This window comes from Vulpes vulpes, chromosome 4 (genome assembly GCF_048418805.1).
Source record: "Vulpes vulpes isolate BD-2025 chromosome 4, VulVul3, whole genome shotgun sequence".
Classification (NCBI taxonomy): Eukaryota; Metazoa; Chordata; class Mammalia; order Carnivora; family Canidae; genus Vulpes; species Vulpes vulpes.
The window spans coordinates 139,120,923-139,143,124 of record NC_132783.1 but is presented as its reverse complement, the minus strand read 5'-3'; positions in this window follow the sequence as shown (position 1 = coordinate 139,143,124).

The window sequence follows — 22,202 nt, the reverse complement described above, 5'->3', positions numbered from 1 at the left end:
TCTGGTGTGCCATTGAGGCTTAGAAGAAAGGATAGGAAGACGCTTCCAATATTTTCTCAGAGACAAGAGACACACAAGATACGTGCCTTCAAGCAGACACCCAAGATATGAAGGTAGAATTGGGTGACATAACATTCCCCTTGGGAAGAGAAGGAGCAGAAATAGTTTTTCTGGGGACACTATCGTGGGCTTTGTAGCGCATAGTTCCTGTCATCACAGAGGATGCAAGATGGATAGTGAAATAGTAAAATCGCTTTTCCTGGCTAGTAGACTTAAAGATTTTTCCTTCTCCGTTCCGTAAAATTCTAAAACCTGATAATCTGTAATGAATTCTTGTGAGATTAAGCCAGCTAGAATAGATTACATGTCAGCAACAGAAGAAAACCATGCCTGACAAACCAGATTATATGGCTTAAGTAAATAAAAGAAATTATTGACACATGAAAATATCAAGACAAGGTTAAGTTGTCTTCAGAAATGTCTGGCGCCAGAAGCTCAGTGTTTCAATTTCCTCCTCTACTTCCCATTCAAGCCCCATCCCCATGGTGTTGGAAATTAAGCTTAAAATATCCACGCACCTTGCAATCACAATGGAAAGAGAAAAAAAAAAGAAGAAAGAAGAAAGAAAGAAAGAGAAAGAAAGAAAGAAAGAAAGAAAGAAAGAAAGAGAGAGAGAGAGAGAGAGAGAAAGAAAGAAAGAAAGAAAGAAAGAAAGAAAGAAAGAAAGAAAGATTGCTTTCACTCCAATCCTATCAAATGTCATGGGAAGGAGTCTCACTGGATTAACTGCAGTCCCAGACCCATCACCCCCAAACCAAGCACTGTAGCTAGTTTGTGAAATAAACTGATTGAACAATCCTAGGCCATGTGTCCACTACTGCCTCAAGAGTGATCAGGGCTTCTGCTCCACTTGGGCCAACCCTAAATGGAGTGGAGAGGAGTGATTCGCCAAAAGAAAGTAGTTTTTCCAAAAGAGGAGAATGAATGCTGGCACAAGAAAACACAAACATACACACTGTCTCTCTGTTTCTGTCTCTCTCACGCACATACTCACACCTATTCCGTTAAGGATTTTAATTTCAGAAGTGAGGAAATTCAAATATTGTTGATGAAAGCTAATGAACTTAAATGTCAGGGTTGTTATAAGATTTAAAGCACCAAGACTAAAAGTAAATTAATCTTATAAGCTTTCGTTATAAGATGAATAAGTTCCCAGGCTCTAAGGTACGGCATGGTGACTATAATTGATGATACCATATTGTATATTTGAAAGTTGCTATGAGAGTAGAGCATTAATGTGCTTACCATAAAAATAATAAACTGGTGATTACGTAAGGTGAGATATTTTAACTAACCTTATTGCGGTCAACATTGCACAATATGTATGTGTATCAAATCATCAAATTTTATACCTTGGATTTACAGTTATATGTCAATATATCTCAATAACGTAGGAAAAAAATAATGCCAAAAGTTTTTATTGAAATGGAATGGTAAATCTCAGATTCATGGTTTCACTAGGAATAAATTAAAATGCTGCACTTCTAAGAAACCTTAATACCTGGAAATGCCCTCTATGGTGTGCTGATTATAATTGTGGGTTTATGGAATCAAGTATCTCTAGGTTTAAATCCTAAATCAGCCACTTATTAATATATGTCTTTCAGTAGTATAATGTAAGTATGATTTGATTTCCTTAGTTTTAAAATATCAAGAACAGTAGTACTAGCTTTGAGTTATTATGAAAAATAAGTAAGGTACAATGGCCAAATATGCATATATTATCTTCTGTCAATTTGTTAATTATATACAATTGGGGTAGGAAAATAAATTATCAGTTGTGGAAACAAAGGCATAATCCCAGAAATGTAGAACTGCTGTTTGTTTCATATGAGGTGCCTTATACATTACTAAAATTTTAAATGATTATTAATTGGAACAATATGACTCTGATTAATATGTTAACATTTGCAATACCGTTTAGTTAATCTCAGCAAGCACAGTTGATGGGAACAGAAAGTTTCCATATTTCTTCTTCAGCATTTCTGTGGCCACAAGAGCATTAGTACAAATCAGATAAAATGAATGAACATTATTAGTATGTTATTAGTATAAGGAAAGCAATCCCTGTGGCATGAGGATCTTAGAATACATTATACTGTGTCTGTCCCACCAATTATTATTTTGCAGGGAAATTAAAGCTAAATTAACCATGTGTGACAAATTTGATGGCAGAAAGATGTAATACAACACATAGCCTGGAAGTGCCTAAAATAATATCAGAAAAGTTAACATCACTGCTATTGTCTTGGTAATTAGTCATCCCAGTTTTGTTCTGATTGTGTGATGAACTATAGGGCTCTAAATTCTTCATAGTCATTCTTTGGTAATGGCTATGAGGGTGGTAGTTGTGATGTTAAACCGATAGGACAAAAACAGCAACAACAAAAATCCACTGGCTCGTGGATGATAACCTAATGAGCGAAAATATCAATACTCATGTGTCTATAATAAAAGAATTTTAGTTAAAATTCTATAAATCTTGCCATTTCCAATTGCATGGATGGAGCTAGAGAGTATTATGCTAAGCAAATAAGTCAGAGAAAGACAAATACTGTATGATTTCACTTATATGTGGAATTTAAGAAACAGATGAACATGGAGGGGCACAAAAAAGAGAGAGAGGCAAGCGAGAAAACAGACTCTTAAATATAGAGAACAAACTGAAGGTTGCTGGAGGGAAAGTGCATGGGGATGGGTTAAGTGGGTGATGGGTATTAAGAAGGTCACTTGTGATGAGCACAGGGTGTTGTCTGTAAGTGATGAATCACTAAATTCTACACCTGAAACTAATATTATACTGTAGGTTAACTAACTGGAATTTAAATAAAAACCTGAAAAAAGAAAAAAAAATCTATAGTTAAATGAGATACCATTGCAAATTTGAAAGGAATTAAATCACAAGACTGGAGTTGAATACAGAACGGTAATCTAAAGAAGCTCCAAAAGTGTCTTTCCCTTTCACTGTATTTATGCTTTGACTTCTTTAGCTACTCTGTGTTATCACTCCACAGTTTAAGCTCCTATTCTATTTAAACAAATAAGAAATGAAACAACAAATGGAGAGCAAAGGAGAATCAGGGTTGGAGGTAAGACAGGGATGCAAGCACAAAGGTGCAGAGAGAATATTTTGAGGGGATGTGATTTGTGATATGCTTTGATACACAACAAAATAATGATAACCAAGTAGTAAACTTGGTACAGAATGAAGAAGCCAGTAGTGAAATCAGGCAGAGACTTAATCTAGATTCTGGAATTTCCTGGAAGTAGCTCAGTATATCCTTAGTCTCATTCCCAAGCATTTAACATTTTTGGGGGAGGGGGGATTATTCCTAATATGCCTCAGCTTTTCTTTTATGACTTGTGCTTAATTATTATATTTCATGCTATTTTATACATGATGTCATATACTAAGAACAAAGACTAAACATTGAATAAAATTGCCTGATTCTTGTTTAGTTGGCTTACGAAGAGGTGGGAGGGGAGTCTGAGAACTGTGGTTCAAGCAGTGCCTCAAGAACACAGTCTCATTATCAGCCTGTGTTGGGCCAAATAATGTCCCACGAAGATATCCAGGCCTGATTCCTGAACCTGTGAGTATGTTAATCTTATACTGCAAAGAGGAAATGAAGTTGCAGATGGAATTAATTTGCTGATCAGCTGACCTGTGAATCGGAATATTATCCTTGATTATTCTTGCGGGCACACCGTAATCAATGTGGTACTTAAAAATGAAAGACAGAGGTAGAAGTCAGTGTCAGAATATATAATGTAAGAAAAATTCCACTGTCCATTGCTGGCTTTGAGGTTGGAGGTTGGAATGGGACTATGAGCCAAGGAATGAGGGCACCTTCTAGAAGCTAAAAAACAAACAAAAACAACAATGACAAAAAAACAAAAACAAAAACAAAAACAAAAACAAAAAAAACAAGGAAGTGAATTTTCCCTACAGTCTTTAGGAAAGAATACAGTTGCACTGACATCTTGATTTTAGCTCAGTTAGATGTCAGACTTCTGATCCATAGAACTGTTTGATAATACATTTTTGGTGTTTTAAAAATCCTCTAAATTTGTGCTAATTTGCTGCAGTAGCAGTAGAAAAGTAACAGTTCGTGGAGTACACTGGGCTGCCACAGAAGCCATCTTGAGAAAGTGTTATTTTAGCAGACAACTGAAAACTAGGCTGAAATAAGCAATTCTAAAGATTCAGGGGAAGTATTGAGTAAGCATTCTACAGGAATTAGATATGAAATGTGCAGAGAACTTAATAGGAGAGAAAACACTACAGTATTACAGGCTCTGAAAAACTGAAAAGACGTTCGGTATGGCTATATCCAAAACACTCTATGCTGTGTATTTGGGGGATTGGGTTGGAGGAAACAGCATTTCAGAATAAACAATTATGAATTTGAATAATAATTTATCCATATAATAATGGGTATTTGAAAGCCATGATAATAAATTTTGAAATTCTGGTTAAAGGCAGCAAGGAGTCACTAAAGGTCTCTATACGTGTGTGGGAGAGTGATCCGGTTTGCATTCCAGAAATATTCCTGAGGTTGTTCATGAAGGATATACACTGCAGTGGACCAGAATAAATTTAGAGGGCTTTGCACTAATCTAGGGGAAAGATGTCGTCATGGCCTTAAACTAGCACTGTGACACAGGGAATCCAGACAAGTACTTAAAATCCTGGGTAGTTCCCTTTTCTTTAATCATCTTGACTAAGAGTAGGATGGTGGCCATACCTGAATTTGTATCAGCAGCTTCAAGAAAGATTCATTCTGGTTTAGAAATGGAAGAGCTCTCTGGACATTGTCAGGATTTTTTTTTTTAATGTGCAAAAACATGGATATTTACTCCAATATACAATTTTTATAAGCATGTTTTTACTTGATATTTTATAGAATAAGTAGAAGAGCACTGTAATGAAAAGTTTTGCCTCTATTTCCATTCCTATTATTAAATAACTGTGAACACCAGAAAAATTCAAATCCACTCTAGGTCCCATAATCCTTATGGATGAAAACCAATGCCAACTTATAAAACCAGCAGATTTTGGGAAACCTGAATGGCTCAATGGTTGAGCGCCTGCCTTCGGCCCAGGGCGTGATCCTGGGGTCCTGAGATCAAGTACCGCATCAAGCTTCCTGCACGGAGCCAGCTTCTCCCTCTGCCTGTGTCTCTGCCGGGCTCTCTCTCTCTCTCTGTCTCTCATTAATAAATAAATAAAATCTTTAAAAAAAGAAACAGCAAATTTTTATGGTTCCATCTAATATTGTCTTCCCTTAAAAAATCGTGTATGCTACTTTGCAACATGACTGAGAACCAACCACCAGGACCCTATGTATTTACTTTTGAGGACAGTGGAAGACAAAGCAAATAAGCTTTCATATTTATTTAAAATCATTCATTTAAGCATATATAAAAATCTATAAAATTATATTTTACAATCGACAAATAACTCATAATACCAACTCTCTACAGCTGCATTTTCTGATGCCTTAGGCACATCTCTAAGGATAGAATATTGTTTAACAAACATGTATGATACTCATAATTATCGGAACAAAAAATTAAAATTAATTTTTCCCCAACTATTTTTCTTTATAATCCTAACAATGTGGGGCCTCATGTTCATTATTTCTTACAATCAAACCACTCCAGAATGCCTTAGGTAATTGACCTATAATGATGATAATTTTTTCTTTGCCTGAGAAAATTACTTTTAATTTTAAATTTCTTCTTATTCTTAAGGGAATGATTCACCTTGTCAATTCATTTGTTTTTGATTTCCCATTTTAATTAGTCTCAGTTTAATTACAATTGATTGAGTTAAAATATCAAATGAGAAACTACTTGCATAAATAAGAAAATCTCATTTTCTCAATAAGTATTAACTTACACTTTAGAGAAAAATATCCAAACTGCTTTGTCTGTACTTGTGTACATGAATTTCTGAGTTTATTTTCCAGAAATTAAAAAATAATAACTTGTTTATAATAATGATAAAAATAATTTGTGGGACATAAATCATTTTATTCCTTTTTTACTAAAACAGAAATATAGAGAGAAAAACAAACAAACAAATAAGAAATTCTGACATATGATCAAGGCTGAGAAAAAAATCAAAATTCTATACATTTATTCTCCGTCATTTATCCTTCCTTCCTATTGCTTAATCTAATCAAAATACATTGATATAGTTAAGCACCTTTTTAACAGAAATATAATTGCAATTAGAAATTATCGGAAAATTAGGTTCAATTTGTTTTTCTTTTCCCTGCTGATTACTAGAAGAGCTGTCATTTCTCCTCATTCTCCGTTCATCTCTTTTCCCTCTTATACAAATGAGACTTAAGGAATTAGTGCCAAAAGAGTATTTTTAGGAGAAAGTCTTATTAAATGCTACCATGTGGGAAACTAAATCCAGGGCAGTTCTTCTAGGACAGCAACTTCTCTATTTCTCTTTCCTGCCTCAATACCAATTTATCCATCTTATGTTCATTCCCAATTGTGAATAGAATATTTTCAATTTTATTATTACAGTTTTTATAAGATTCCCAAATGATGAATGTAAAATTTTTGAGCATAATACAATATATAAGAAAATTATCATTTAATACCTGATTAAAACAAGACTATATAAAATTTCAATTACAATTTCAGTTAAGGTTAGTAGTGGAAGGCAATGAATATTCTTCATGTTCTATGTTTTTTCTTTTTCTTTTTCATAAAACATGATTAGTTTCAAATGACAAAATTCCAAGAAAAAAAAATTAAAATGTTAAAAATAACTCCTGAAATGAAATGGGTCATTTGTAAGTCAGACAACACAATAAAATGGGATTTTCATTGAAAATGTATGTTTTTATATATTATGCATTTTTATTAAATAAGTATAAAATATGGTAGCTCATTATTAAATGAGCTTTTTCATTTTCATGTATCTAAAAGAATCTCAAATTTCATAATATTTTCTCTTAAGTATGTATTTTTTTTAAAGATTTTATTTATTCATTCATGAGAGACACAGAGAGAGAGAGAGAGGCAGAGACACAGGCAGAGGGAGAAGCAGGCTCCATGCAGGGAGGCGGAGGTGGGACTAGATCCCGGGTCTCCAGGATCAGGCCCTGGGCTGAAAGCAACGCTAAACCGCTGAGCCACTCCGGCTGCCCTTTAGTATGTACACTTAAAAGAACTATATAGCCCAGTAGCTTTTAAGAATTCTCCAACTGAATGGTCTTCAAAGATTTTATTTATTTTTTTAACATCAAATATACAAATTGGGAGAAGTTTCATTTTGGGAGCCATTAATTCCAAAATTGTATATTGACACGTGTGTTTTTAGCATAAGAGATACAGTAATCAAAGTAGATAAAATCCTACTCTCCTAGTCCTATTTTTAAAATTAAATAGAGTTAAATCCTGTGAAATGCCCAGCAGTAGGAGATGGTTTAAAAAGTAATCACAATAAATAAATAAGTAAATAAATAAATAAATAAATAAATAACAAATAAAATTAGAAAAAAATTAATTATAAGACAGAAAACAGAATTGCCATTGCCAGGATTGGGAGGAGAGGGAAATGGGGAGTTGGTATTTAAAGGGTACAGTGGAAAAAAAAATAAAAATAAAAAAAAATAAAGGGTACAGTGGAGGGCGGGTGTTGGAGGGGAATGGGTGACGGGCATTGAGGTGGACACTTGACGGGATGAGCACTGGGTGTTTTTCTGTATGTTGGTAAATTGAACACCAATAAAAATTAATTTAAAAAAAAAAATAAATAAATAAATAAAAAATGGAAAAAAAATTAAAAAAAAAATAAAGGGTACAGTGCTTTAGTTTTGATAAATGAAAAGAGTTCTAGTCATTGGTTGCACAACAGTGCGAATGTACTTAATGCTACTCAAACATACACTTAAAAAATGCTTAAGATGCCAAATTTTATGCTATGTGTATCAGGATGGAGGTATGCACTAATGTTATGGTAGTAAATCATTGTGCAATATATGAATGTCACAAATCAACATGTATAACTTAAAGTTCACATTGTGATGTCATTATAGCTCAAATCTTGAAATTCATAAAATATAATATGCCAAAAATGGACCAGTACACAGTAATTACACGATAATATGAAATATAAAAAGACAAAGGAATAATTCAAGGTGGCATCAAAGTACAACTGCCTCAAAGCTAACAGAAGAAAGAAAAAAATTGAAACCAAATGCAAAAATATGAGTTAGAATACAAATTCTAGCAGGTCAAATGAATTTAAATAAATTAAAACAGGGAAATCCAGACTAGACAAGCAACATCTTTGCCATCTTAAATGTATTTAGGGGAGGAAGGTGATTGAAAAACAAAATAAATAAACAACAATAATGACAGGGAAAAAACACTTACTAATAACCCTATGAGAGAATCAGAATAATGTACTTTTACTTCATGATTAATAAATAGCAATCCACCAGAAGCTAAAAGAAACACAAAAAACAAACAACCAAACAATAAATAAAACATATTTTATTTTCTTCTCTGGGAAGAAATTAAAAGAATGTCAAGAGAATAATGTATTATCTCCATTAGCATTATTTTTCCAAGTGGAAAAAGGAAAAATACATTTTCAAATAGGCTGCATGAAGAAAGCTAAAATTAGGATAGTTAGGAATCAAAAAATGAAAAAAAAAAAGAACTGTTAAATAAATATAAAAACTAATCATTGAATAAGTAAATTTCTCCCTCATCCACAAAAAAATCTCGTTAATAAAAAATACAATTAAATGAAAAAACAATTATAGTTAATTAGAAAAGGAAACAAAGGAAAATAACAGACACCTAGGAAAATGAAATAAATATGTGTAAAACATTTTTTCCAATATTTTCATAATGTGAATGATATAAATATCTTTAAAATATATAGAATATCAAATGCACTAAAAGGCAATTAGAAAGCTAAGTATATAGATTTAAGATACGGGAAAACATCCTAGAGAGTTAGTTTTATTTTCACTTTTTCCACCTACCACCCACACAAAATGAGAAAGTTTTGTATTATTATTTCCAAAGGCTGAGACCATGGTATACAATTTTATAAAAATAGCAAAAGCCAAGAAAGTTCTGATAAATGTCACACAATAATATTAATTAAGAAATTATTAGTTTCAACTTGAAACTATTATTGACTCAAATATAATACATGATGTTCACACTGCCTTAATTTTGAGTAGGTAAATGCATTTCATTATTAGAAATTCTGGTGATTTAATGCATCATAGCATTAGTTTAAAGGAAAATGTATATAATTACCTTATTAGTTTATTTTACAAATAGCTATATTTTTGTATGTGTGTGTGTGTTTTGTTTTGTTTTGTTTTTGTAGACTCCGCATCCACTATGGAGGCTAATGTTGTGGAGCCCAATGTAGGGCCTGAACTCACAACCCTAGGATCAAGATCTGAGGTAAAGGATGCCTAGGTGGCTTAGAGGTTGAGCATCTGCCTTTAGCTCAGGGTGTGATCCTGGTGTCCTGGGGTCACATCGGGCTCCCTGCATGGAGCCTGCTTCTCTCTTTTGCCTGTGTCTCTGCCTCTCTCTCCGTGTCTCTCATGAATAAATGGATACAATTTAAAAAAAGAAAAAAAAGGAAAGAAAAAGAAAGAAAGAAAGAAAGAAAGAAAGAAAGAAAGAAAGAAAGAAAGAAGAAAGAAAGAAAGAAAGATGAGCTGAGATCAAGAGTTGGCTGGTCAACTGACTGAGACACTCAGGTATGCCCAAATAGCTATGAAAATATTTTTATAAAGTTTTTTTAACATTGGCAAGAACTAAAAAAATAATAATCACATACTTTTGTAAATCAGGCATAAATGGATAAATTGCTTCTTAATTGCAATTGCCATGAAAAAGGCATGCTTTTAGAACCCTATATCACATTTCTAAGATGGGTTTGGTATCAGCTGAAGCTATGCTAGACAATGCCCCATAAGGTCAGAGTCATTTTGACACTATTCCACCTCAAACTTTCACCACAGTCCCTTGCTTTTTTATCTGGTGATCTTTTCTAAAGTCTCATGAGCTCACCTGACAAACATGGAAACACAGCTTGAAGTGTAGGAAAATAAATATTTTCAGGGCAATCTTCAACCAATGGAGGATGGGAACCAGTAGATGAAGGTCAAGCTGGTTGTCCTCAGGATAGATAATTGTCAGAGACATCTTTATATTTCCAAGTTGTTCAACCATGTAATCATACTAGCTTTCCATTTTAACTTTTCTCATCCTTTCTGTTTTCTTACTCCTATCTGGGATCACCTCCCAAATTCGAACAAACATATGATGCAGGAGTTGTATCTGCACCTGAGTCTTTGTCTCATATTTTACTTTCAGAGAACCCAAACTACGACAACTGGTATAGGAATGATCTTAAGAAAGAGATCTTCATGATGACATTCTGGAATTGAATCTGTTATTGGGCAGATGGCAATAGGTTCCCATAATTATTGGTGGTTTTATCTCCTATTATGCTATACCTTTGAAATAACTATGACTTTAACTTTTAGTCATTTAGACTGAGGCATATGTGGAAGAGACAGATTTGGGCTGTCTAGAACCTCTAGCAGTCTAACAGTATTAGAGCAACAATAATTATAAAAATTGTATAATTGGCTGACTTTTGTCAACTGCCTTTAAGGCCTTGAAGAAAACAATTTGCAGATTTAGGTCAGCTAGCTATTAACTCAAGGCATGTGGTAAACTCCAGAATACTTCGTGGCAGTATTTACAGAGTCCCTCATCTCTTACAGTTAGAAGGCAAATTACTAAAAAGCAGGCATGCACTTTAATGTTTAGTGGAGTCGCAAAAGGAAATGTAAGCCAACCCGCAACGTAATCCTAATGGTAATATAGGGTACCTCTTAAGAAGGCATGCGATCCTTATATATGGAATGAGGAAGTTTGGAAGTTATTACTAATAAGCCTTCAATACTCAGGTTCTGAAAAAATATAAAAATATTCAAATTTTATGTCATGTGTTGAAGCACTACTACTAAAAACTACAGCTATTGCAATAACCCAGCAAATACAATTGAGAACTTTGACAACTCATTTCTGTACAGTATCTGTCTTTACAATGTACTGCTTCCAAAGTAGATAATATTCAATAAGAGAAGTAATAAACATTAAAAAAGGAATAAAAGGAGGAAAAGAAAGAAAGAAAGAAAGAAAGAAAAAAGAAAAAAGGAAAGAGAGAGAGGAGAGCTAATACCTATTCTCAAACTATTCAAAAAAATAGAAAAGGGAGACTTCCAAATTCATTCTATGAGGACAGCATTACCCTGATACCAAAACCAGATAAAGACACTACTAAATAAAGAGAACTACATGACAATGTTCCTAATAAACACAGATGCTAAAATTCTGAACAAAATACTAGCAAACTATATCTAACAATACTTTAAAAAAAAATCATTCGCACACAAGCAAAAATCATTCACTATGATGAACTGGAATGTATTCCTGGGTGGTTAGGGTGGTCCAATATTCACAAATCAATCAATATGATATATCATATCAATAAGAGAAAGGATAAGAACCACATGATAATTTCAATAGATGCAAAAAAAAAGCATTTCACAAAGTACAACACCTATTAATTATAAAACCTCCCAACAAAGTAGGTTTAGAGGGAACATACCTCAATGTAATAAAGGCCAAATATGAGAAACCCATAGCTCACATCATCTTTATGGTGAAAAATGGAAAACTTTTCTCCTAAGGTCAGGAATAAGACAAGGGAGTCCATTTTCACCACTTTCATTAAACATAGCACTGGACTAATATTATTGAGCCATAAAAAAGAATGAAATCTTACCATTTGCAGTGACATGGGTGGAGCTAGAGAGTATGGTGCCAAGTGCAATAAGTCGTAGAAAGGCAAATATCATATGACTTCACTCATATGGAAAATTTAATAAAAGAAAAAATAAGCAAACGGGAAAAGAGAGACAGAGAGAGAAAAAAATCAAGAAACAGACTCTTAAATATAGAGAATAAACTGATAATTACCAGAGGGGAAGTGGGTGGGGGGATGGGTTAAATAGGTGATGGGGATTAAGGGATACACTTGTCATGATGAGCGCCAGGTGATGTACGAAATTGCTAAATCATTATATTGTACACCTGAAACTAATATAACTATATGTTAACTAACTGGAATTTAAATAAAAATGTAATAAAAGGAATTGTATATGTTTGTAAATACAGTTCCTTTTCACAAGCAAGAATTTTCTTTTTATATCATGTAATTTAGCATGTTCTATTTTGTCAATATTTGATAACTGATAGCTATGTAGAGATTTGATTAGATCCAGGTTATAGCCTTTATTTTTCTTATTTTAATAACAGGGCTTACAGGTGATTCTGTGTTCTATTGCAACATTTCAAGAGGCACTAACTTTGTGTTTATCCCTCCTTTTGTGTTATTTAGATTGTTTAGTGGTTTCATGTAGTGTCACTGAGTCAACATTTCAATGACTAATTAAGACAGATATTGATAAATATCCATTAATTTTTTAGTGTTAAAATACATTACCTTTTATTTTTAAAATAATTTATTTAATTTTAAAGATTTTATCTATCCATTCATGAGAGACACAGAGAGCGAGGCAGAAACACTGGCATAGGGAGAAGTAGGCTCCCTGTGAGGAGCCCCATGTGGGATTCAGTCCCAGGACCCCAGGATCATGACCTGAGCCAAAGGCAGAAGCCCAACCACTGAGCCACCCAGATGCCCCTAAAGATTGTATTTATTTATTTGAGAGAGAGTGAGAGCACACACAAGCAGGGGGAGATGGAGAATCAGATTTCCCTCTCAGCAGGAAACCTAACGTGGGCTCCATCCCAGGATCCTAAGATCATAAGCTGAGCTGACGGCAGCCACTTAACCAACTAAGCCACTAAGGCACCCCAAACTATGTTAGCTTTTAATTCTGGCATTTCTTCTGCCTTATTATTTGTGATTTCTCTGTTTAAAAAATCCTCATTTTTGATAATCTAAAACATAGCAAAGACAGCCAAAAACTTGTTCATTTCTCAAAGAGTTGTTGCTCTAAAAAACTCCAAAGGTAATACTTTTGAAGTGTTATTATGAACCCAGGATAATTATACATTTAAATTTATTAAATTTACTATAGTTATTTTTCTTCGTTATGCTAAGTTGTCCCATCTTTGTCAACCCAGACCTACTTTACATAGACTCATACATCTTATGACAAAACTGGCTTATTGATAATGCTTTGTTTTGAAGGATGATGAGATGCCACAAGGCATGAAGTTGCATCAGTAATCCCACCAAGGAATGCTGGATCATTTTAATAAGAAAAATTATTGGGGCTCCTGGGTCGCTCAGTTGGTTAAGTGTCCGCCTTCGGCTGAGATCATCATCCCTGGGATGGAGACCTGTGTTGGGCTTTATGCTTAGAGGGGTGTGCTATTTCCTCTCTTTTTCTCCCTCTCATTCTCACTCTTCTCTCCCTAAAGTAAATAAATTAAAACTTTTAGAAAAATAAGAAATAGTATTTAGGGATAATTACCTGGTGATAATTGTGATTATTTTATCGGATTATTTCTTGTTTTTAGAGCTTTACAATAAACAAAGCTAAGAAATAACACTTTTCTTAAAATTAGAGAAAAAAATAGACAATACACTTAAATTCATACTTCCGAAACAAATTAATATTTGGAGGCCATTATTCAACTTCTTTTACTTCATAAATGTATATTTTAAATCTTACGCTGACAATTTTGTTTCCTAACGACATTAACACACACACAAAAGCAACTAAAGGAAATAGTGTTTTGAAAGAATAATATTAATCTGTTTTCTATTATCTATTTTCTCCCTACTCCTAGAAGTAATTGTTTTTATAGAGATTTTATCTTTCCATTGTTTCCTTTCAACATATTAATATTCATTTATTTCTGTATTTTTCTCTTTGATGCTCAAAAAGATAGCACACTATATACACAGTTATCCACATTGCATTCTTCATTTAACAGTGTTCTTTAGAGATAACTACTTAGAAAATTATAGTTCTTTGTCCCATTTTCCAGTGGTTTAGCATTCTTCTGGGTGATTTTTCTTAGTCTATTCAACCAGTTTCCTAAGCAACATAATTTTTCCAACCAGTTACCCTAAATAGCATTTTTATTTCTGGTCTTTTACTATTTTAAATAATGCTAAAATGAATGACCTTTGCCCATAAGCCATTTTATATTTTTTGCCAATTTATTTTTTAATAGATTCCTTGAGACAGGATTATTGGTTCAAAGGGTAAATAAATGTACAGTTTTGATAAATATTGCCAAATTTCCTACAGAGTGATATTAGGTTGCATTCCTACAAAAAGTATTAAAATATCCCTGTGATCCACAACTTTCCGAGAGAACATATAATCCAATTATTAGAGATTTATGAATCTAAGAGATAATGAATGGTATTTCAATTCAGGTTTTCGTCCTATTATTAGTGAGGTGAACATTTTTGCCACATGTATAAGAGCCATTAGTATTTCTTTTTTGGCATTTAATATTCATACTTTTTTGTTTTCTCAGTTTTTTTTTTCAATGAGTTAGTTCTCTGAGTCCTTTAGAAATCACTTTCTATTAAATAAGTTGCAATTTCATTTTTCAGTTTTTCATTGTTATTCTTATTTCCATATGGTGTTTTGATAGGGAATGTTTCATATAATCAAATTTATAAATTATTTCCATTATTTTTACTGAATTTTAAATATTTATTAGATAAACTTTCTGATTCACGAAGAATTCACCCAAAAATCACCCATTTTTTTCTAGTAAGTGTATGATTTGACTTTATATACATTGGTATATCTGATCTACTTACAATATATGATGATGTAGAGATGAGAAATTGATCCAGTTTTCTTTTTTACCCTTAAACAATGTAGTTGTTGCAACACCAGTGATTTTTTTATAAGTCCTTTTCTCACTGATTTGAAATGTCTCATTACTACATATTAAATTTCCAAATATACTTGGGTAATCCTGGTTTTTCTATTTTATTTCATTACTGTGTCTGTCGATTCAAATGCTGATGCTAAACTGCTCTAACTGTATAGACTTGATAAGTTTAAATGCTTGGTAGGAGTGGCTACCCTTCTGAATTCTATTGCTCCTTTGTCTAGTTCTAGACATTAAACTATGATATATACTGAAACTGAGTAAACTCATAAATTAACTTAGAGAACACATATTTGTATTGTTGAGACTTCCTTTTTAGAAGCACAAAATATCTTTATATTTCTTCATATTTCTTTCTGCATTTATAGAATTTTTAGTATCCTGCTGATATTTAATAAAACATAAGGTAAAATACACACAGATAATATACCTTACTTAAAATGAATAAAAGACAAAGTACAGAATGATTAGAAGGGAGTTTGAAGGGAAAACATTGATCAGAGAAAATATATCAAGAAATAGAAATATCAAAGTAGTGTTCAAATCAGAGACCATTATAACACTGCAAATATGTTAAAATTTATTTATTTTTTAAAGATTTATTTATTTATGATAGACATAGAGTGAGAGAGAGAGACAGAGAGAGAGAGAGAGAGAGGCAGAGACCCAGGCAGAGGGAGAAGCAGTCTCCATGCCGCGAGCCCCACGCGGGACTTGATCCCGAGACTCCAGGATCATGCCCTGGGCCAAAGGCAGGCGCTAAACTGCTGAGCCACCCAGGAATCCCCAAATATATTAAAATTTAGAAAGCAAAACTAGTGTTAAGTCAATAGCGGTTAGGAATAAGAATGAAACAAAAAACTCATTTATCACTGTGGCATTTCAGATCATCTAAGAATTTTCTTTTTAATCTGAAAAAACATTGAGGGCTAATTGGTGGTATAAATATGATAGCTCAGTGAAAGGATATTAGACTTGAAAGAATAGCATCAATAATATTGCATTTCGGGAGAAATTAATTAATATCTTTAAATTATAGCAAAAATTATTTTGAACCTATGGTTTCATCCATAATCATTCAAATATCAATTGTGTATCAAAACAAGATTAATACTGGTTCAGAAAAGAAAATAATCATAGTTACTTCTTACTCCTAAGTAAGTAAATAAAAATACATCCCAGGCTGGAAGGATGTCTAAGTTCATCCCAAGAGGTCAATAAATATAAATTATAAAATAATAGCCTCATAGAAATTATAGATAACAAATTGATATAGAAAAAACAGTGTGAATATTAAAGTTGGATGACTTTATGTATCTTAGTGATAATTTAGCTAAAAGAAAGAGGAGGAAAAAAGAGGAAAAAACATGCGTATGGAGGTGGAAATAGCATTAAACTATTTTGAACAACTGATGAAGTATATGAAAAGATCATCTCTTATATATCAATGCTTAGGATATTTTCTTAATGATATTCTTTAGATGACTTTGAAATAGATCCATTGATTTTGCACGATTGTGGAGAAAATAATAAAATAATATGCAAGTTTTGTGTATTTTCTATTCTCAATAAAACAAGACAAAATATATAAAAGTAGATATAGGAAAGGCTACTGTTAGATACATTGCAAATGCAAATGCAATGGTGAAGTTGACATGTTTGCAAATGAAAGATGGAAGGAAAAGTAATCAAGAATATAAGGCTTTACACTATATTCTTTCAGCATAGCAATCAAAGATTAAGTTTTAGAATTTATGGATGATAAAGATTTTATTCATAAACTTTGTGATCAAATGAAAGTAGAAGGAATTAAAACAGTTCTATCAATAAAATTTGAGAAGAGAAGATGGAGAAAGAAGATGGTCTGTCAGTTAAATTCCTCATTTTTTAATAAGGGAAGAAATCAAATACTGTTTCTTTTTTAAAAAATAAGAATTAATGGTATTTTTGAACTCTCTAGAAAAAAAATACTTAAAAAAACGGTGACCTAGGAGAAGATCAGTATACAGTTAGAAAGAAGAGAAAGGATAAGGGATAGTATTGAGACAAGATGAGTGTTGATGGGCGAGATATAAAAGTATTTAACGGGAAGTTCGAGTACCATTTTTTCCTAGTATTTTTGTTGGTAGATTAGGTATAAGGTGTGAGGAAGAAGAAGAGAAATAGATTCTTATTTTAGTGCCTGAGTGAATGGGTGACATGGTGGGGAAGATGAGGGACTAGATTGATTTAGGGAAGGAAGATAATATGATCAATTATAAACATGTTTATATGGAGATCATGCAGCACATGCACTTCCATGTATTCTTGGTGAAATTTAGATACAGATGTCTGAAATTGAGAAAAGCAAACTAAGAATGTAGGTAAAACTTAATATTCATTAAGAAGAATGTGTAGAGAATAGACCAGTTTTAAGAAAATTCTCTATTTAGACATTAGATAAAGACAAATGTTTTACAAAGAAACAAAGAAGACAAAGCCACAGCTGAACATAGGAAATGTTTCATGGAAGACAAAGGAAGATATTATAAAGAAGAAAGGATGGTTAGATCTATTGAGTGTGGCTTAAGAACCTAGTATTCTAAGGATGAAAATTTCTCACTTCAATTTGGTCACATTTGAGTCATCAATGCTTTAGAGGCAATTTATTTAAAATAAAAAATGATGAAGGATATGAGGTAAAAGATTGGGGTGGCATGACAAATGAAAGGAGTATGGCTTTGTCTGTGGCTAGATATTTTTAAAGGAATTTGTCCTTTACATCTAAAATTTAAATTATAAAAAAAAAAAATAAAAAAAATAAAAAAAAATAAAATTTAAATTATATAACCTATAGCTCTACAGAGTATCTAGTATCTGCTAACTTCAAAATCTATTTGTCTATTCTGTGTCAGTACCACACTGTTTTCATCACTACGGCTTTCTAATTCAACTTGAAATATGGAATTGTGATGCCTCCAGCTCTGCTTTTCTTTTTCAAGGTCACTTTGGCTATTCAGGGTCTTTTGTGGTCCCACATAAATTTTAGTATTGCTTGTTCTAGATCTGTGAAAAATGCTGCTAGTATTTTGACAGGGATTGCATTAAATGTGTAGATTGCTTTGGGTAATATAGACCTTTTAACAATAATTGTTATTCTAATCCACTAGCATGGAATGTCTTTCCATTTCTTTGTGTCACCTTCAATTTCTTTCATCAGTGTTTTATAGATTTCAGAGTACAGATCCTATACCTCTCTGGTTAGGCTTATTCCTAGGCATTAAAATCAGCAAGGAAGAAGTCATACATTCACTATTTGCAGATGGCATGATCTTCTTCTTCTTTCTTTTTTTAGGATTTTATTTATTTATTCATGAGAGACACACACAGAGAGAGAGGCAGAGATACAGGCAGAGTGAGAAGCAGGCTCCATGCAGGGAGCCTGATGTGAGACTTGATCCAGGGATCCAGGATCATGCCCTGGGCCAAAGGCAGGTGCTAAACCACTGAGCCACCCAGGGATCCCCAGATGGTATGATCTTCTATATTGAAAGCCTAAAAGACTCCACCAAAAAACTGCTATAACTGATAAATTTAATAAAGTCACAGGATATGAGGTCAACATACAGAAATCTGTTGTATTTCTGTACACCAATAATGAAGCAGCAAAAAGAGAAATTAAGGAATGAATTCCATTCATAATTGCATCACATTAAGTATTTTTAACACATGCACACTCACACACACAGAAAAAACAAAGGAACATACAAAAATTTTTGGACGTGATGGGATATGTTTATTGTCTTGATTATAGTGATGGTATCATGAGAGTGTGTATATGTCCAAACTCATCAAATTGCATTTATTAAATATATGTTTTTTTTGTTTAATTATAGCTCAATAATCTGTAAAATCATACCTATAAATGCAAGTCATTTTTGTATAGTTTTATAGCTTTTATCTTTCAATGAAACTCCACAACATTGTCTTTTATTATCAACAAACTAATTTCTATATGTTTAATGTCCGTATCTTTGAAAGTATGAATATTTCATTTACTGGGTCTTCTGTGGATCTATTTCTATTTTTTTCTATTTTTTTTTACTTCTTTATCATCTATTATCTATCATCATCATCATCATCACCATCATCTGTCTTCCAATCATATTTTGTAATTTTAAAAAAATCGTAAACATAATCTGAGACTTGGAATGACAGTAACTCTCTAGAGTATAGAATCTAACTTAATGTATTTTAAAAAATCCCTTAGATATTACAAGGATTTGTGACTCTTAAAAGCTCAAACCTACTCAGCAAAATCTTTTATTCCTTAGTTATTAATTTCATAAGAGAAATGTGACTAGCAACTATATATATATGTGTGTGTGTGTATGATGTGTATATATATATACACACATATATATATCATACACACTCTTTGGAAGAATGATAATGAAGAAAAAAATGAGAAACACTACTCTTGAGAATAACTATGTTTGCTACTGTCAGGCAGTTAAGTTAGAGCAAAGTTCTCAAAATGTGGTTGGGCAACCTGTGGGGATCCATTTAACTGTCAGGAGGGCCACTGTGCCAAAATGATTTTCACAATAATACAAGATGTTATTTGACTTTTTAATACTTTCTTTCATGAGTGCACCGTGACGTTTCCTGAAGTTACATGACATGTGATTCTACAACAAATCAAATGCAGAAGCAAATATGATGGTCTAGCAGACTCCTACTACACCAGACTTTAAAGATAGTTCAACAAATATAAAACAACAAAGTGCTTCTCAATTATTTTTCTTGAAAATGTCTATTTTATGTATATAATGTATGTTATATATACCAATATATTTTAGGGTTTTGTTATGTGTAAATATATTAATAACTATATTTTTAAAAATTCTGTTGTAATTTCTAATATGAATAATATCAATAGACATAACCAAAACTCTTTGGAGTCCTCAATGATATTTTAGGGTATAAAAGGTGTCCTGAATTCTGAAAATTAAAGAGCCACTCAGGTACAGTTGCAATCCGAGATCAAATTAATCCAGTCAGGAATTCTATTCTCTTGAAACTGGGTTTAATTAAAATCGTAAAGATGCTCTCTTTCAAGTTTACATTTATCCATAGAAGATAGCCTTTCAGAGTTCCTACTAAAAGTTGGGGAACTTTGTAGGACTCTTCCACTTTGGTGGACCCTGATCTATAATTTTGCCTTGATGATCTGCCAATATACACATTTACTCCTCAGTGTCTTAGTTACTGCTTTTAAATTCAGAAAAAAAAAGTGCCCCTAAAGTGTTGATTTTGGGTTTCTGGGGTTCTCTCTTTCTGGGATCTTAGTTCCAGGATTCTTCATTTATATTTAGTTTTTATTACAAATAATATGGTTTCAGGATAGGAAGAACCTGTTTTTACATTTCAATGAAATGTATTTTGCTTACATTGAAAAAATAAATTATATGTAATAGTTTGGAAGACATGATAGTATTCACTGAAGAAAAGTTATGTTATAGAAAGTCCTGTTTTCTGGTTTTTAAAAATATTTTATTTATTCATGAGAAACACAGAGAGAGAGGCAGAGACACAGGCAGAGGGAGAAGCAGGCTCCCTGTAGGGAGCCCGATGTGGGACTCAATCCTGGGACTCCAGGATCAGGCCCTGGGCTGAAGGCAGCGCTAAACCACTGAGCCCCCTGGGTGCCTTGCAAAATTCTGTTTTCTACTAGAATGTCTGTAATAAAAATAAAAATAAAATAAAATAAAATAAAATAAAATAAAATAAATAAACCAGAACTCTGTAATAGCAAAACCACAATAAGAAAAATGTTGCCACTGTTAAAAAACTGTTACATGTATTTCATCATATAATTTTCTCAAAATTATTGTTAATGGAATTTTACAGATACAAAAGTACTAAAGCATGAAAAATGTATCTCCTCTTTTTGTCCTCCCTCCTCTGCCTACAGAGACTTCGTTTCTGCTCATGGTCTATCATTAAGTTCTACTATTCTTAAATAATAAATGACTATCCTACTGGTCTAATACCTCCCTTTAATAAAGAATTGTTCTTGAATAGCTGGATCAGTAAAAAAGAGCTGACACATAAATGTACACATTTTCCCAATGCCAGCAAATTAGTGTTAAAAGATAAACATATGGATAAATGATGGCTTGAGAAGTTTGATGCACTTAATAATTTTCTCATCTGGTTATTACTTTATTCATATTAGATCCAAGCCAATGAGATTAGGACTCTAGGAATATGTCAAAAGGAAATTAATTGGATGAAATACTGTCTATGAGGGAGTCCTTCTCACTCCATGCATGGGTGCCCCTGAGTTTTAGCCACTGAAGTTCAATAGTTCTTCCTTAATAACACAGAGACATGTTTCAGCATTATGAAGGGAGCACTTTATCATTAAAATAATAGAATAATGACATAGACATCTACAGTTTCAATATTTCAGATGCAAAGAAGAAACAAATTACTCATAAATAAGGAGGAAAAGATGGAATAAGAAAAGGGTGGCTTGACTTTTTAAACTCTTTTCAAATCCTTAATCCTTCCACTCTACACACGGGAGAAGGATAGAAGATTCCTGAGAATGGAGGAAGATTACTATAAGAGTAGCAACAACTTCAGCGGTTCAATAAAAATAATATTTATATTTAATAAATATTAAATATATCAGCTATATATATATTTAAGGCTGACATTTACAATCATGAAATACGTTACTCATAATCCATTATGACTATGCATAAGCACCTCTTTAAAGACGGAGTGACATATATGGAATTTAAGAAATAAAACAAACAGACTTGGAGAGAGGGGCAGAGAGGAAAACCAAGAAATGGACTCTTAACTGTAGAGAACAAACGGATACCAGAGTTACCAGAGAGGAGGCGGATGGGGAGATGGGTTGGGCACTTGTGATGAGCACTGGGTGTTGTATGTAAGTGTTGAATCACTAAATTTTTCATCTTAAACTAATATTACACTGTATGTTTACTAACTGAAATATAAATAAAGACTTGAAGAAAAAAGATAAACACATTTTCAAAGGAATAACAGAGAGATAAGCCATATTACAAGATATAGTTTATGTTTATATATAAAATTTTTTTGGTATTGTCCCCAAATTTGAAGTGCCAGAAATCTGAACTATT